Raw genomic sequence first — 18,640 nt, forward strand, 5'->3', positions numbered from 1 at the left:
ACGTTCAGGAAGCCCATCAGCCTCTGCCAGAAGTTCGAGATGAACTGTCGCCCTCGGTCGGACAGAATAGACCGCGGCAGACCGTGAACCTTGAACACGTGGTCTATGAACAGTTTGGCGGTTTGTTCCGCCGTGGCCACCTTCGCACACGGAATGAAATGTGCCATCTTGGAGAACAAGTCCACCACCACCAGCACAGCCGTCTTGCCCCTCGAGCTGGGCAGATCCGTGACAAAGTCCAGGGCCACTCTCTCCCATGGTTCGAACGGAGTTTGCAGCGGTTCCAGCAGTCCGGCCGGCGGTCTGTGCACTGGTTTGGCCCTCTGGCAGGTGTCACACCTCGCCACGTAGTCGGCGACTTCCCCTCTCATTCCGGGCCACCAGAAGTCTCTGGCTACTAATTCCACCGTCTTCTCCTTGCCAAAGTGCCCGGCAGTGGGCGCGTCGTGCAGCTGCTGCAGTACCTTGGCGCGAAGTTCGTCTCCCGGCACGTAGATGGCCCCTTTACGGATGAGCAAACCATCTCGCAGCTGGAACTCGTCGGTCGCTGCCGTGCCCCTGTGCACCTCTGCCATCTTTGCTTGCGCGAAGGAGTCATCCTGCAACGCTCGTCGCACCGCATCCAGGTCAACTGTTGCCGCCGCGCACGCCCACACTGTCGGTGCGAAGATGTGCATGGCGGCCGCTGGCGTTGCCTCCTCCAGATACTGTGGCTTACGGGAGAGAGCATCCGCCATGATGTTGGTGTCCCCCGGGACATACTCTATTCGGAAGTCGAAATTCGCAAAGAACTCAGCCCAACGTATCTGCCTCTGGTTCAGGAACTGTGCCGTGCGCCAGTGCTCTAGATTCTTGTGGTCCGTGCAGACCTGCACCGTGTGCTTGGCGCCGATCAGGAAGTGCCTCCACGCTTTGAACGCTGCATGAATGGCCAGCAACTCCCTGTCCCAGATGGTGTAGTTCTGTTCGGACTTGCTGAGCTTCCTTGAGTAAAACGCTCCCGGCCTCCAAACCCCCTGCGGGTCTTTCTGCAGCAGGACTGCTCCCACGGCTCTGTCCGAAGCGTCTGTCTCCACCCTCATCGGCCTGCTGGGGTTGACATGAAGCAGCTGCTCTTCCGACGCGAAGAGACGCTTGAGTGCCTGAAAGGACTGCTCCGCCTGCTCTGTCCAGATGAACTTCTTTTTCTTGGAGCTGAGCGTGTCCGTGATGGCCGCTGTCTGCATCGCAAAGCCTTTGATAAACTTGCGCTAGAAGTTCGCGAAGCCGACAAACCGTTGGACCTCCTTCCGGTTGCGTGGGCTTTTCCAATCCAACACTGCTCGGACCTTGGCGCTGTCCATGGCGAGCCCTTTATCAGACAACTTGTAGCCCAGGAAATCCACCTCCGTCACGTCGAATTGGCACTTCTCCAGCTTGGCGTAAAGCCTATGTTGCTGTAGCCTGCTCAGCACTTCCTTGACGTGTCTGTCATGCTCCTGCTGCGATTCCGAAAAGATCAGGATGTCATCCAAGAAACAGACGCACGTCTTGTAGAGGAGCCCCGCCAACACGTGATGCATGAAAGCTTGAAAAACGTGGGAGCCATTTTGCAATCCAAAAGGCATAACTCTATATTCGTAGGTGCCCAGGGGCGTGAACATGGCTGTCTTCCACTCATCTCCTTCCCGCATGCGAATGAGGTTGTATGCCCCTCGCAGGTCCAACTTGGTGAACACTCTGCCCTTCCGTACCTTTGCGAGGAGGTCGTCGATTCGGGGCATGGGGAAGTCCGATGGCTTGGTCACACTGTTCAAGATGCGATAGTCCACTACAAGTCTTTTTTGGGGCGTGTCCCGCTTCTTAACAAAGAATACCGGACTGCCCCCCGCTGCCTTGGACTCTCGGATGAAACCGCGCTCCAAATTATGATCTATGAACTCCTTGAGTTCCTGCAGTTCGTCCTCAGACATGGAATACAGCTTCCCTTTGGGCAGCGCCGCCCCCGGCAGCAGGTCAATTTTGCAGTCATATGGTCTGTGGGGGGGTAGCCTGTCTGCCTCCTTCTCGCAGAAAACCTCCAAAAATTCTGCGTACTTGTGGGGAACCGCTTGCAGCGTGCCTAGCTGCCGCTGTGACTCCTCTTCCTCTCCTTCCTGCCTGGGCACGATGCAGTGTTCAGCGCAAAAGGAAGAGCCGAAGGTCAGCTGCCTCTGGTACCAAGCCAGCGTCGGGCTGTGCTTGTCCAGCCAACTCATGCCCAATACAATGGGCGTGTCTGATAGTTGAGTGACATTGAAGCTGATGATTTCCCTGTGATTCCCAAGTCGCATCACCATTGGTGGCGTCTGCTTCACCACTTGCCCCCCTAGCAGCTCCCTGCCATCCACCGTGACAACCTGCAGGGGCAGCGTGGCAGGCAGCAACTGTATAGCGTGCCGGTCGACAAAGTCCTGCCCTATAAAGTCCGCATTGCTTCCGGAGTCAATGGTGATTGGCACGTCCATGGTGATTCCATTGGGCAGCTGGAGCGACGCGGTGAGCCTCACTACTGGTTTGGGCGGGAGGGGGTCCATGGGCTGTAAAATCTCTGGGGACTGCTTCACTGACACGTCTGGCTGGGCCCCAGTGCCTCTTCCTCCAACCAGACTCCGTCGTTTCCCTGCTGTGGTTGTCCTTGCTGCGTTGCTGCAGTTACCTTTGCTGAGGCTGCAGTGTGCTTGTGGAGCCTCTGGGGACACTCTTTCGCCATATGCTGTGGATCATCGCAGATGTAACACTTCCTGTTCCCTCTAGGAGGCTTCGCTTTCACTGCTGCCGGTGCTAGGGCTCTGGCTGCTGACTGAGCCCTTGCACCTCCAACCTCCATAGGTTCCGCTCCTCCTCCTGGCGGAGGCGTGGATTGCGCACGCGCTGCTTCTCTGGGAAGGAAGGAGGAGCCCCTGGCTGGTTCGCGCCCTCCACGCCCTTCGCCACTGCTCCACGGACGTTCTTCCAGCCGCACCCCCACCGCCAGCGCCCTCTGAACGATCTCCTGCGTGGTCCGGGGTCTCTCGCCCCTCGCAATTTCATCTTTAACCGAGCCGTGCAATCCCTCCCAAAACAGGTCTCTTACAGGAGCCGAATCTCTGTCCCATTCCAGAGCACTGACCAAAGCGAAAAAGCGGGCATGGTACTGCCTTACGCTGGCCCTCCCTTGCTTCAGTCCATGTATCTGCTGCCGAGCAAGATCCACGTCAATGCTTGATAAAAAGCACCCATCCATCGCTTTAATAAAGGCATCCGCATTTTGGAGCGCCGGATCCTTATCTCTCCACAAATTGCGCAGCCATGCTTTAGCATCTCCATGCAAATGGGACATGATGAATCCCACCTTCTCTTGCTCATCTCTAAAGTCTTTGTTCAGCAGTTGCAGTGCACACATTACATCTGCTCTAAAGTTGGGGTACTGTTGCAAATTCCCATCGAAGTGAGAGACCAGACCGCCTGTTCGTCTCCCCAACCCAATCCCCTCCGGTTTGGGTGTCAGTTGCCCTTGCTTCGTAAGCACTTCCAACCTGACCTGGAGATCCCTGTAGGCGGCAGCTGCGTCCTCCTCCCTCTTCCTGGATGCAAGAGCCTCGGCATTCAGTCGCGACACTGCTTCTCTGAGTTCCGCTATCTGCTGTTCGGCCGTCATGTTGTCTGCCGTTCGTGAGCTCGCTAGTAGGCACCCGCTTTCTCTCCTCTCCGCGAGGCTGTAGATGCCCACAATTTATGAGATGGAGCTTACTGTCAGAGTTGCTTCCAGATCCTAGCTCACAGAGGATCACGCTAGCCAGCGATCATTAAATAAAAGTCTTTATTGAGTTACAGTTTCCATTCTCAAGCTGCTGCGTGCAACCCTACGTCTAATGGTTAGATCGGCGAAGCTCCATCTGAGTCTCCGCCCCTTGTACACCAACTTAATATCCTAGCCTTGCTCCACCTTTTCCGCCTGACTGTTCTTCTCTGGGTCCCTCTGCCCCCCGGGGTCTCTTCCTTCCGGGATTCCTCTGACGCTGACCCCCCTGACTCTTCTCCCTCCTTTCGGCGGGCTTTAGGACCTGGCTCCCTTTCCGGGCTGCCTACTGCGCCACCTTCCTGTGCATTTGAACTTGGCGCGCGCGCCCAACCTTCCACCTTCCGTCTGACCGTTTCTTCGCTCCCCGATGGAGGTGTGGCCACTCCTGACTCGTGCCCTCCCCCCTGTTGTGAGCTGCCAGCGCTTGATCCCTGGCGCCCTTCCTCTTCCCTGCTCTCTGGCGGTGACGCTGGTCCTGATTTCCAACTGCTCCCCTCTGAGTCCCCTCTGGCTCTATCTTCCTGGGGTGTCCCCCTAGGCTCCCCCCTTGCCCTGGCCACTGGTGCTCCTTTCTGTGAATCTTCTGATTCACTGGAAAGACTCGGAGATCTCGGGTCGTTGTCATCACTCATCTTTTCTTCTGCCTCCTCTCCCTCGCTCTCTGTTTCCTCCCTTGCCCTTGCCTCTGCTCCTGAACCCCTGACATATATACATTCCCAAAAAGTTTTTACCTTATCGCATGACCACCACATGTGGAAAAAAACCACCTTCTTTCACCCCACACTTCCAGCAATTCTTGTTTCCTGTTTTATACATCTTTGACAATTTAGTTGGCATGAGGTACCATCTGCACATCATTTTTAACAGATTTTCTTTTAACAATGTACATGCTGTAAATTTTAACCCAGTGTTCCATAATTTTATCCACTTCTCATATTCAATATTGTGGCCTGTACAGTATCCATTGCCCATTTAATCATGACACTCTTAATTTCTTCATCTTTTGTGTGCCATTCTAGTAGAAATTCATAAACATTAGATAGTTTTGTTTTTTTGTTATTCTGCAGTACTGCAATTTCTATTTTTTTAAAAAAGATATTTATTGAGATTTTCAAAATATTACAAAATGAAAAAAGAAAAAAGAAAAATACAAAATAAAAGTAGTTAAAAACAATTCAATCTTTCCGTTACTTATCTTTCATTTGCTTGTTTCCCGGACCTCCTCGCACCTCCCTTTTTTGTATTCCAATTCAGTTTGTTAGTTCAGCAAATCCTTCCCCTCTTTGTTTATCCTAGTCTTTAATCTTAAAATATTGTAACATTAAATTTTTACCTATTAATAATCCATTTTTCATTTATTCCCTTATAATATTACAGCTAAAAACCACTTAATTTCTATCCAACATCATTCTAACATTCATTAATTTTGCAGTATTTCTGTAAATAGTCTTTTCCCATTCTTTCTTTCACCAATTAATCATCCACTTTTACTTTATTTAATCTTATTTCTCTTAAAACTTATATATCTAGGCTTATTCTTAAAACGTTTCCCCTAGGGTCAGAAAAAATTCCATTCCATGATTTTCCCATCTCTCATTAAAAGATTAAAAAAAAACCAACAAATTATAATATATACATTTTAAATTCCCAATTTTCTTTCACCAACTCCCCTCCCCGGTTTCGGCCCCTAGCGATAGTTCCATCAATCTCGGAAAACCATCAACCCGGAGATCTTAAGTCCGAGGCTCTTAAATCTCTTTCATGTCCCCTCTGCCGGTCTTTTTGGTAGTCTTTGGTGTTAAAGAACAGATCTCGGTGAAGCTCCAACCCGTCGGTAGTCATATTCCTTCTTAGCAGGCATGCCAGACTTCCGTAGTTAGAAGTAGGGCCTATAGGATATTCCAAATCTTGTTTCACACTCCTTTCAAATCCAAAGGCCCTAAAAACTCCAGCCTCCACCTGACTCAGATTTGTGTCCCAAAAGTCATTTGATCTCCACATAGGGTGATCTCTCCATCTTTTATTTTCCAAACCAAGCCGGGCTTCCATCTCCAAAAACTGGCTCCTCCTAGTTGCCATCATGTAAGGCCTCAAGTTATAGTCCACCATTTGCCTCTGTAGGGTTACGGCTCCCCCTTGCATCACTTTAATCACAACAGATTCCTCCTTCTCAGATTCTTCAATTTGTTCAGTTGGAAAAGATTCTTATGCCGGATTCTTGTCAACTTCTTTACTAATGCCCACTTTTGTTCCCAAGGTTACAACATTGGTAGCCATAACATTTATCTGGTCTTGCAGCTTTCCCAACAGATAAAATGTTCTATTCAATTGACACTCGACTTCCTTCCCGACCGCCATCCTTAAGAAGTCCAAGGTCAAAACTAGTTTCTCAAAACTTTTATCTTAAGCAATTTCCCAGCTGCATCCTTACGACAATATCCCAGAGCTCCCTCTAGAGGGACACAAGTTCCTTTTATCACTCCTTAGCACAGTCCCAAAGGTCCCAAACGTAGGATTGTAACAATTCCTTCCTTCTTTTTAATTACTGAAACGGACAGTAGAAACAAAGTCCTTCTTTTATGTCTTGATAGCTAGCTTGTATCTTGACAGCTAACTTGACAGCTGTCAGATTTATCCGTCAACGGGCTCTCACAGACCGCTCCCGGTTTTAGGGAAATGGTGCTTCAGTTCCCAAATTTTAACCCTCACCTGCAGGCTTCCCTGCTTCTAAGAAGATATTGATAGTAGTTTCAATCAGTGGAATTTAGATCCTTTACGTAAGACTTTCCATGACCTTAGTTAACAAGTTCTTTGCTTCAGTTTATTTACAGAAAGGGGAAGTGGACTTCCTGTTTAGACCTTCCCCGATCAGTGCCAATTTAAAAATACTTTAAAAGCCCAATTTCCGTTCTACTCACGGGTTGTTGTTTAAAATCCAATTGTCCACAAGAAAAAGTCAGCGCTCTCCAGCAACGGCTATGCGGCTTCGCTCTGCGAAGAAAGCAGTTGACTCACAGCACCGCGCCACTCACCCCGCTCCGCTCCGAAGCCCGTAGACGGGTCTCCTTGCGAGTTGGGGGGCGCAAAAGGTGCCCACCGAGTCCCACATTCACAGGCTTCACCCGCCTATGATTTCTGTAGGGTCCCCGCTTCACCGTAGCGGTATAGACCCAATTTCCACGGAGCTAGTCCCTCCAGATTGGAGGGAGTCCGCCATTAGCTGATGGCGCTAACCCGGAAGTCTGCAGTACTGCAATTTCTAATATTGATTTTGTTTGTTCAAAGCCTCATATTTTTTAATCTTTCAAAAAGATGTCATTCATTTGGTGGTATTCCATCCAGCTTGACAATTTATCTTTTAAATCCTCATAAGGTCTAATCTTAATTACATTATTTTCTTCCAGCAACATGTCGCTATAAGTTAACCATTCACCTTTCATGTTTAATCTTTTCACTGAGAAGGCTTCTTGTGGTGACAGCCACTGTGGTGACTTCCTTTCAAACCATTCTTTTATCTCATCCAAACTTCATATAGTGGTCATTTTATAATATGATTTAGCAAGTCTCGATGCACTTTTACCTTGTCATACCAGAGGAATGCATGCCATGCATATCTGTTTCCGAACACCTCCAGATCTAATATGTCTGTGGTTTCCAGACTAAACCATTCTTTCAGCCATGTTATACATGCGGCTTCATAGTATATTTTAAGATCCAGGAGTGAAAAGCCTCTCTTTCCTTTTTATCCGTTAAGAGTTTATACTTTATTCTAGGCTTCTTCCCCTGCCATACAAACCTAGAAATCATTTTTTTGCCATTCATTAAATTGGCCTTGTCCTGTAACAATCGGAATGGTTTGGAATAAAAAGAGCATCTTAGGTAGAACACTCATTTTAATAGCTGCTATCCTTCCACAGAAAGATAGTTTCAGTCTATCCCAGATTTCCAAATTTCTTTTTCCTTCTTTCCATGTTGTTTTATAGTTATCCTTAAAGAGGTTTGTATTTTGGGGGGAGAGCCAGACACCCAAATATTTTATTTTCTTTACCGCTGTTATTTCCGTTTTACTTTGCAGTTGATCTAGTTGTTCCCCTTTCATATTTTTAACCATCATCTTTGTATTGCTTTTATTAATTTTTAGTCCTGCCATCAGTCCAAATTCTTCAATTACTTTTAACGCTTCCACTGTTGAAGATTGTGGTTCTTGTAGTGTTAAGACTATGTCACCAGAGAAGGCTTTAACCTTATATTCTTTTTCTCCGCATTTTATTCCTGTAATTCTTTCTGTCTTTCTTATGCTTTGAAGTAATACTTCCAGAGTTGAAATAAATAATAAAGGTGACAATGGGCAGCCCTGTCTTGTGCCCTTTGTGATTTGAAAACTCTGTCAACCCATTATTTATTATAAGTTTCACATTTTGATTTTTGTAAATTGCCTCTATACTTCTTAGAAAGTTTGTACCTAAGTCCATCATTTCTAAATTGTTTTTCATAAAAGCCCAGGACACATTATTAAACGCCTTTTCCACGTCTGTGAAAATTAATGCAGCTTGTTTATTTATTTTAGTTTCTAAATATTCAGTTATGTTTACTATATTTCGGATGTTATCTTTTAAATGCCCTCCTGGTAAAAAAAACCCGGCCTGATCTGCGTGAATTTTTATGGCCATAATCTTTTTTAACCTCTGCAATAATACATATGCCAACAATTTATAGTTGTTAAGTAATGATATCGGTCTAAAAAATTTTACATTTGTAAGGTCCGTTCCTTGTTTTGGTGTCAACGTAATAAACACTTCTTCCCATGTCTTGGGAATCTGCCCCTTTTCCATTATATTGTTCATTACCTCCTTCAAAATAGGAACTAATTGCTGGGTTAATTTCTTATAATATTTAATTGGTATACCATCAGGTCCTGGAGCCTTCCCATTTCTCCCTTGCTTGATTGCTTCTATAATCTCCTCCTCTGAAATTGGTCTTTCTACTTGTTCTCTTCTTTCTTGTGCTATTGTCTTTAGTTTATGTTCTCCTAAATAAGTTATTATCTTCTCCTCATTTTCTTTGTATGCTTTGTATAGTTCTTTATAAAATTTGAGAAAAACTTTCCTTATTTCTTTGGGATTATCTATTATTTCATTATTTATATTATTTATGTTATTCTGTCCTTGTTTTTTCTTTAATTGCCAGCCTAATCATTTTCCAGTTTTATTTGCTGATTCAAAGTGGGTTTTTTTGCTTTAATAGTTTAATTTTCCCTTCCACTTCTTGGTTTATAATCATCAATAATTTCATTTGTAACAATTTACTTCTTTTAATTTTGGGTCATCTGGTTTTTTAACCATCTCTTTTTCTATCTCTTTTATTTTGTTTAATATTTCTTCTTTATTCTTTTCTCTTTACCTTTTTTGAATACAATTCTGTTGCAGGAGGAATCCTCGCATAACAGCCTTGCTTGCATCCCAGACTACATTAATGTCTGTGCCTTTATTTAGATTTAATTCAAAATATGTGTTTAAATATTTTTTAGTTCTTTCTAGCATCTCTGTAGTCTAATAGTCTGTCATTCATTCTCCACCTTCGTGTTGTTGGGTCCCTACTTCTCCACTCCATTACAGTAGCATTATGGTATGACAATGTCTTTGGTAAAATTACAGCTTTCACCACTCTTATAGTTAATTATTTTGATATCCAGATTTGGTCTATCAGGCTCCAGCTTTGATTTGGTTCAGAATAATATGTGAATTGTTTTGTTAATGGGTTTTTTAGTCTCCATATATCCACTAATTCATTCATTCTCTGTTAAGGATAAAAAGGAGTTCGGTAATTTCCCCTAGTCTGTTTTCATTTTTCTTATTGATCTATCCATTTCCATTGAAATTATCCCATTAAAATCTCCCATCAATATAATCTTGTTGTCTAAGTATTCTGTCAGTCTTTCCTTTCATTTGGCGCATATACCCCCACTATGATTATTTTTTCTCCTTCTATTTGTACCTGTATCACTATTCTTCTTCCTTCGTTATCTTTAAATATTTGTTGTGCATTATATTTATTTTTAACATATATGACCACTCCTCTCTTCTTTTGCACGTCTGAGGAGATAAATTCGTTCCCCAATTTTTTGTTCCTTAATACACTGTTATGTTTTCGTGTTACGTGTGTTTCTTGCAAACAGATTTTGTCTACATTTTTTAAAAAACTCATGTTCAATTTTATTCCTTTTGGCTTTATGCCATTCATGCCATTAACATTCCATGATAATACTTTAATGTTTCGTTTAGCTGAAAACACTGCAACCAGACAGTCAGATGTGTCCTAATTTCTTCAAAACAATTTAGTCTTAATTTGTTTTCTTTTTCTTCCTGTAGATCTTTATAAATTGCCCAATTACTTCTCAAGTGTTTTTTTCCTTGACTAAGAACGCTTCTGTCGGGGACAGCCACCACGGCTTCTTTGGTTCTAGTAAGTCCTTATACTTGGCCCACACTGTGTAAAGTGACTTCCTAATCACGTGGTTCAAAAACCCTTTGTGGACTTTAACCTTTTCATATCCCAGATAAGTATGCCAGCCGTATCTATTGTTAAATCCTTCTAGATCTAGGAGGTCTGTGTTTTTTTAATGTCATCAATTCCCTAATCCAGGTCAGGCATGCTGCCTCATGATATAATTGCAGGTCCAGCAGGGCAAAACCTCCCCTCTCTTTAAGATCAATCAGTAATTTATGTTTAATCCTGGGCTTTTTGCCTCTCCAGATGAATCTTGAGATGTCCCTTTGCCAATCTTTAAAGCAACTTATTCCCATGGTTATTGGAATTGATTGAAATTGGAAAATCATTCTTGGGAGCACACTCATTTTTATTGTGGAAATTGTGCCCCAGGAGGAGATATTCAATCTGCTTCAAATCTCCAAGTTCTTTTTAATGTCCTTACAAGTCTGAGCATAATTGTCCTGAAATAAGTTGATGTTATTTGTCATTAGCCAAGTGCCCAGATACTTTGCTTTTTTACTAATTTCGAATCCACAAGTTTGTTGTAGTTCATTTTTCTCCTGACTCCGCAGGTTCTTTGCAATAATTTTGTTTTTTTCTTATTCAGTTTGAGTCCCGCCACTTGTCCAGATTCATGTGGTAATGATCAAGTCATCCGCAAATGCCTTTAATTTGTACGTCCCCCCCCCAACTACTATGCCTCTTATCTTCTTGTCTTCTCTTATTTTCTTGTTTAAAATTTCCAGTACTAATATAAATAGGAGTGGGGACAAAGGACACCCTTGCCTTGTCCCATTCCTTATATCACAACTTTCCATGATATTACTGTTTATGATCAGTTTAGCTCTTTGCTCCAAATAGATCGCCTCTATTCCTCTGCAGAAAGTCTCTCCTAAACTCATATGTTTAATTTGTGTCTTCATAAAATCCTAGGATATGTTGTCAAACACCTTTTCTGCGTCTACTAACATGAGTACTGCTGGCTTATCATTTATTTCCTCTAGATATTCCAAAATATTGATGGCATTCCTGATATTACCATTTATTTGCTGTCCAGGGAGAAAACCCACTTGGTCCTCGTGGATCAATGCCCTTTGCAGTCTTTCCTTATAATTTGGGATATTTAATGTGATTTGATTGGATTGTTAAAATGGAAAATTTAATTAAAAATATTGCTTTAAAAATGTCCTTTTCAGTCTTTCCACTAAGATAGCTGCAAAAAGTTTGTAATCATTATTGAGTAATGATACTGGCCTATCACTGGAGATAAGTGTTAGGTCTGTCCCCTGTTTTGGGAGCAGTGTTATGTATGCTTCCTTCCATGTCTCCAGTATTCTGCCTTTAATTAGTACATTGTTCATCACATCTTTTATAGGTTGTGATATTACTTCCTCCAATTTCTTATAGTAACAGGCTGATAATTCGTCTGGTCCCGGTGACTTCCCAGTGTAGCCTTATTGGAATTCACTGATTGGGTCAGCGTTGCTCCGGGACAGGAGGAAGGAAGTCAAACAACACCTGAGGTTGATTCAAAGAAAGAGTTTATTCTGCTCTCCGGATAGCAGAAGGCACTTGCGTGATCAAGTCCACAGCAAGTCCAAAGAAATGACAAGTTTCATGCAGTATATATATCCTCCAGGCATCCTCTCCCCCTTCCCTAGCTACGTCAGCTTGACATCACATATGTTCCTGCTCTGGTACTCTCAACCATAAAAGGATCTTCCTTCCTGTACTTCTGACCATAAAAGGATTTTCCGCTTCCTACGCTTATCTGGGACGAGGTAATCATCTCCAGGAACACGCTCTGGGGTTTGTTCCCGGACCTGGGTTTGTGTGTCAGAGTGTGCTCAGGACATAAGATAAAGCACACACGCATCATCCCTGCTGTACTGGAACTTGGCAAGGTCACTCATTGCCACCACGGACTGATAAGGGAGAGAGCTTTGTTCTTGTTATGGATTTACTCAACGGCTTGAGTTTATGCATTTTAGCTAAGGAAAAATAGGGATTTTGGTGCAATTTAAAACTGCCTGCACAGTCAGTTTTTGGGTTTTGGAAACCCATTCCTTCACCAGATTTGGCATTCTTAATTGCTTGTTGGATTTCCATAGCTGTAATTGGTGCATTAAGGTGTTGGATTTTTGGCAGGTTGCTTTGTTTTGGAAATTCCTCAATATGTTCCTGATTTTCCACTCCCTTAATATATAATTCTGTGTAATAGTTTATAAAATTCTTACATATCTCATTCAGTTCTTCTATTGTTTTCTCTCCTATTTTCAATTTATTTATAGTCCTCTCACTTGCCTTTTTTTAAGTTGCCACGCCAGCAATTACCCTGGCTTATTTCCAAATTTGAAGTTCCTATGTTTAAGCCTTTTTATATTCCATTCAACTTCTTGGTTTACAAGTATTGAGTATTTTGTTTGTAATAATTTAATATTCTGCTTGGTTGTTTCACTGCTTGGGTTTTTGAATAATTCTTTTTCCTTTTGGCTTATCTCATCCAGAATCTTGATCTTTTTCTTTTCTTTCAGTCTTTTTTGTATCACATTTTGATTTATGAAGAATCCCCTTTACTGGTATCCCAAACAACTATAATATCTGTGCCTTGATTTAAATTGAATTTAAAGAATCCCTTTAGAGCTTCTGTTGCCTTTTGTAGAACCTTTTCATCATTTAACAAACTTTCATTTATTCTCCATCTCTGTATTTTCCCTTTTCTTTCTCCCCTCAGCTCCATTACCACTGGGTTGTGGTCAGAGATGGTTCTTGGTTGTATTTCAGGTTTTTTTTAACCTTTATTAGCAGTTCATTCGAAACCCAAATGGCATCAATTTGACCCACTGACTGTTTAGGGTCTGGATAATGCGTGAAACTTTTTTCTGTTGAGTGTTGGCATCTCCATTCATCTTTGAGATGAAATTTTCTGTTAGTTGAAAAAGGGTGAGGGGTTGCTTTCCTTCTTTAGTGAGGGGTAATTTCCCTTCCTCTTGTGGTTCTATCGATTTCTGGCGAGGTGACCCCATTTAGATCTCCTGGGAGTACCGTCTTTTCGTCTGCATGTTCTAACATCCCTTGTTTTAGTGATTAATAAAAATCAGCTTTTTCCCATTGGGACAGACTTTTCTTCTTATGAAGAAATTCCGCAAGACAGTAAAGGTTTAGAACTAGAGTTTCCTTCTCCTAGATGGGCTACCTTCCCAGGTTGATGAGCCCCATCTCTCCCTCACTTCCTTCTTCAGCATGTGTAGAAACCGCCTTCTTAACCATTGGACCCACTGTTGGTCTCATCTGCTCAATATGCTGGAGCCTGTCTTCGCATGCAGGGGAAGCCTCTTACTCACTGAGGATTTGAGACTCATCAGCTCCCCTCACCTGGTTTAGCCAGCCAGTGGAAGCCATTCCTAGGGTGTGGCAAATGTTGCATGCTGATGGCTTCTAGGCGCCACAGGTTAGAGCTGAGTAGAGGGTGGGGATGAAACGTGAACAAACTACCTCAGAAGGAGCATGACATGTTCCCCACCTCTCTCCCTCTCCTCAACCTCTCCCCTACCACCCCATGTACCCTTCATAGAATTACATAAAAAAAAAATAAGGAAACCGTGCACCCTACCCCATGCGGCTTACACTTTAAAGTCTGGCAGTGGGAAGAGACTATAGGGAGAGTGGAGATGGGATAAGCCATGCTAACAAGGGATCTATGTTAAGGCAAATGTTTCACCATATAAATGGCTTTGGGGGGGGTTGACTGAGCTTGCAGGGCAGCAGCTGAAGGAGCAAAAAGGGTTTTCTTGTGTGTGTGTTTCTTTGTGGTTGATTAGCTGCTCTCCCTGTGCAAAGGTCAGAGGGGGCAGGGTTTCTGTTGAGGCAGGTGATTAGCTGTGGGAGGAGCTTATCAGAGCTTGCAGGGCAGCGGCGCGCGCAGTTTGATCCATCTTTTAGATTTAGGGGAGCTAGTCTCAAATGTTTGTTGGGGGAGACCTAGGTTTTTTGGGGGGGAGTTATTTGTCCTGTCTTCATGCTTTTTATGATGGAGGACCGCTGTAGCCACCCCCAATGACACGTTCTCAAGATGGAGGGGGAGGGAACAGCTGCAGTCGCCTGCGGTTCCTGCGCAATGTTTGCCATCTTGCCAAAGGATGCAGGCAGCTTTACCTGCAGCAATTGCATGTTGATTGCCCTCTTAAAAGACAAAGTCCAGCAACTGGAGGAACGTGTAGCTACGCTCCAAAGAATTAGAGAGCTGGAGCTCTTCTTGGAAGCAACAGAGCACACCATCTCCACCAAGGAAGAGACAGGGGACTCCCCTGAGAAGGAGGCTGGTTCACCAACACAGGAGCCAGATATATGGAGAAACGTGACTCAAAGAAGTAGGAGGCCCAGGGTTCGCTCTGATTGTTTAGAAATACACAATCGCTTTGAGGTCCTCTCCCCTAGCATGGAAGACGAAGAGCAGACTCCACTTGAGGATCTCTCCCTCATTACAGTCAATCAGGTATATGAAGACGAGCAGCAAAGTCAGTCCTCAGGGAATGTGCAGGCGACCTTGGAACGGACAGCTCACGGAAGAACCCCGACCAAACCTAAGAGGAGACGTGTAGTGGTGATAGGGGATTCCCTACTGAGGGGAACAGAAGCAGTGATCTGTGGGCCTGACAAGATGTCTCGGGAAGTGTGCTGTCTCCCCGGGGCTAAGATCCAAGATGTAACTGAACGACTGCAAGGAATCATAAAACCCACTGACAAATACCCCTTCCTCTTGGTTCATGTGGGAACCAATGACACTGCAAGCAATAGCCTCCAGAAGATCAAAAGAGACTACGAGGCTCTGGGCAGGAAATTGAAGCAATTAAATGCACAAATTGTCATCTCATCTGTCCTCCCAGTTGAACGACGTGGCCCAGGGAGAGAGGGAAAAATAGTGGAAGTGAACAGCTGGCTTCGCAAATGGTGTAAACAGGAACGGTTTGGATTCTTAGATCACGGACTGCAGTTTCTTGAAGATGGGACTTCTGGCAAGCGATGGGCTGCACGTCACAACGGTTGGGAGAAATGTTTTTGCCAAAAATCTCAGAAACCTCATCAAGAGGGCTTTAAACTGACTAATGTGGGGGAGGGAGACAGTGCTCCTGAAGGTAGGAGTCTATCAATTGATGAAGATGATCATCCAAATGTCATAGACCAAATGGAGCAAACAGCACGCAGACCTAGTGGTGGGAGGAAAAAATCCTTAAATAAGAGACACGGGGGAATGATTAATGGACTTCAATGTCTGTACACTAATGCGCAAAGCATGGGAAATAAACAAGATGAGCTTGAGCTCTTGGTACAGCAAACTAAATATGACATAATAGGCATCACTGAAACCTGGTGGGATGAGTCCCACGATTGGAATGTAATAATGGAGGGATACAATCTATTTCAGAGAAACAGACCAGACAAGAAAGGAGGAGGAGTGGCGTTATATGTCAGGGATGTGTATACCTGTGAAGAGATCCAAGATTTAGAACCTCAAAGCCAAAGTGAGAGCATTTGGGTCAAAATTAAGGGAGAGAAGAATAACAGTGACCTCATTGTGGGAGTTTACTATAGATCCCCAAGCCAAACGGAGGACATAGATGATGCCTTCCTGGAACAGATGGCCAAGCATGCAAAAGGAAGGGAGATAGTAGTAATGGGGGACTTCAATTACCCGGATATTTGTTGGATGTCAAACTCAGCCAAGAGCATAAGGTCAAACAGATTCCACACTGGCCTTGCAGACAACTTCATTGTCCAGAAAGTGGGAGAAACAACAAGAGGAACAGCCATTTTAGATCTGGTCCTAACCAATGTTGATGACCTCGTTAGTGGGGTAGAAGTGGAAGGATCATTAGGCGCGAGTGATCATGCTCTTCTGAAGTTTACTATACAGCGGAAAGGAGCAGCCAAGCATACTAGGACTCAATTTCTTGACTTTAAGAAAGCCGACTTCATAAAACTTAGGGAAGTGCTGGGTGAGATCCCATGGACAGTAATACTAAAAGGAAAGGGAGTTCATGATGGCTGGGAGTTTGTTAAGAGGGAGATAGTAAAAGCACAACGTCAGGCAATACCAATGAGACGGAAACATGGAAGGTGCCTAAAGAAGCCAGGGTGGCTATCTAAAGAACTTTTAACTGAGTTAAGATTAAAAAAGGATGTGTACAAAAAATGGAAAAGGGGGGAAACCACCAAAGAGGAATTCAAACAAATAGCCAGCACGTGTAGACACAAAGTCAGAAAAGCTAAAGCGCAGAATGAACTCAGGCTTGCTAGAGAGGTTAAAAGCAACAAAAAAAGGCTTTTATGGGTATGTTTGTAGCAAAAGGAAGAACAAAGAAACAGTGGGGTCACCCCGAGGAGAAGATGGTGAAATGCAAACAGGGGACACAGAAAGGGCTGAACTCCTCAATGCCTTCTTTGCCTCAGTCTTCTCCGATAAAGAAAACAATGCCCGACCTGAAGAATTTGGAGCAAATGATTCAGCAGAGGAAACACAGCCCAGAATAACTAAGGAGATAGTACAAGAATACTTGGCTAGTTTAGATGTATTCAAGTCTCCAGGGCCAGATGAACTGCATCCAAGAGTATTAAAAGAACTGGCAGATGTGATCTCAGAACCACTGGCAGTCATCTTTGAGAATTCCTGGAGAACAGGCGAAGTCCCGGCAGACTGGAGGAGGGCAAATGTTGTCCCTATTTTCAAAAAGGGGAAAAGAGAGGACCCAAATAATTACCGCCCAGTCAGTCTGACATCAATACCAGGGAAGATTCTGGAGCAGATCATTAAGCAAACAGTCTGTGAGCACCTAGAAAGGAATGCTGTGATCACCAATAGTCAGCATGGATTTCTGAAAAATAAGTCATGTCAGACTAACCTGATCTCGTTTTTTGACAGAATTACAAGCCTGGTAGATGAAGGGAACGCAGTGGATGTAGCCTACCTTGATTTCAGCAAGGCATTTGACAAGGTGCCCCATGATATTCTTGTAAAGAAGCTGGTAAAATGCGGTCTTGACTATGCTGCCACTCAGTGGATTTGTAACTGGCTGACTGACTGAACCCAAAGGGTGCTCATCAATGGTTCCTCTTCATCCTGGAGAAGAGTGACTAGTGGGGTGCCACAGGGTTCTGTCTTGGGCCCGGTCTTATTCAACATCTTTATCAACGACTTGGATGATGGACTCAAGGGCATCCTGATCAAATTTGTAGATGACACCAAACTGGGAGGCGTGGCTAACACCCCAGAGGACAGGATCACACTTCAAAACGACCTTGACAGATTAGAGAACTGGGCCAAAACAAACAAGATGAATTTTAACAGGGAGAAATGTAAAGTATTGCACTTGGGCAAAAAAAATGAGAGGCACAAATACAAGATGGGGGACACCTGGCTTGAGAGCAGTACATGTGAAAAGGATCTAGGAGTCTTGGTTGACCACAAACTTGACATGAGCCAACAGTGTGACGCGGCAGCTAAAAAAGCCAATGCAATTCTGGGCTGCATCAATAGGAGTATAACATCTAGATCAAGGGAAGTAATAGTGCCACTGTATTCTGCTCTGGTCAGACCTCACCTGGAGTACTGTGTCCAGTTCTGGGCACCACAGTTCAGGAAGGACACTGACAAACTGGAACGTGTCCAGAGGAGGGCAACCAAAATGGTCAAAGGCCTGGAAACGATGCCTTATGAGGAACGGCTAAGGGAGCTGGGCATGTTTAGCCTGGAGAAGAGGAGGTTAAGGGGTGATATGATAGCCATGTTCAAATATATAAAAGGATGTCACATAGAGGAGGGAGAAAGGTTGTTTTCTGCTGCTCCAGAGAAGCGGACACAGATCAATCGATCCAAACTACAAGAAAGAAGATTCCACCTAAACATTAGGAAGAACTTCCTGACAGTAAGAGCTGTTTGACAGTGGAATTTGCTGCCAAGGAGTGTGGTGGAGTCTCCTTCTTTGGAGGTCTTTAAGCAGAGGCTTGACAACCATATGTCAGGAGTGCTCTGATGGTGTTTCCTGCTTGGCAGGGGGTTGGACTCGATGGCCCTTGTGGTCTCTTCCAACTCTATAATTCTATGATTCTATGACTCTATGACTGGGGAAAGCAGCAAGAGAGATGGCACCACTTCAATATCCCAGGAAGGAATTCCTAAGTGTTAAATATTTATGAAACACTGTGAAACAGTCCACATCCCTCATGGGTTTGTGGATATTTTCTCATATTTTAGTTTCTTGTTTTTTCACAGTACTCCCCATTACCTGAAAAAAAAGCTTTCTATATTTCAGAAAATATGAAGATCTAACTGAAGTTAAGTGAATGAAAAGC

This window comes from Podarcis pityusensis (genome assembly GCF_964106645.2).
Source record: "Podarcis pityusensis genome assembly, chromosome: 10".
NCBI lineage: Eukaryota > Metazoa > Chordata > Lepidosauria > Squamata > Lacertidae > Podarcis > Podarcis pityusensis.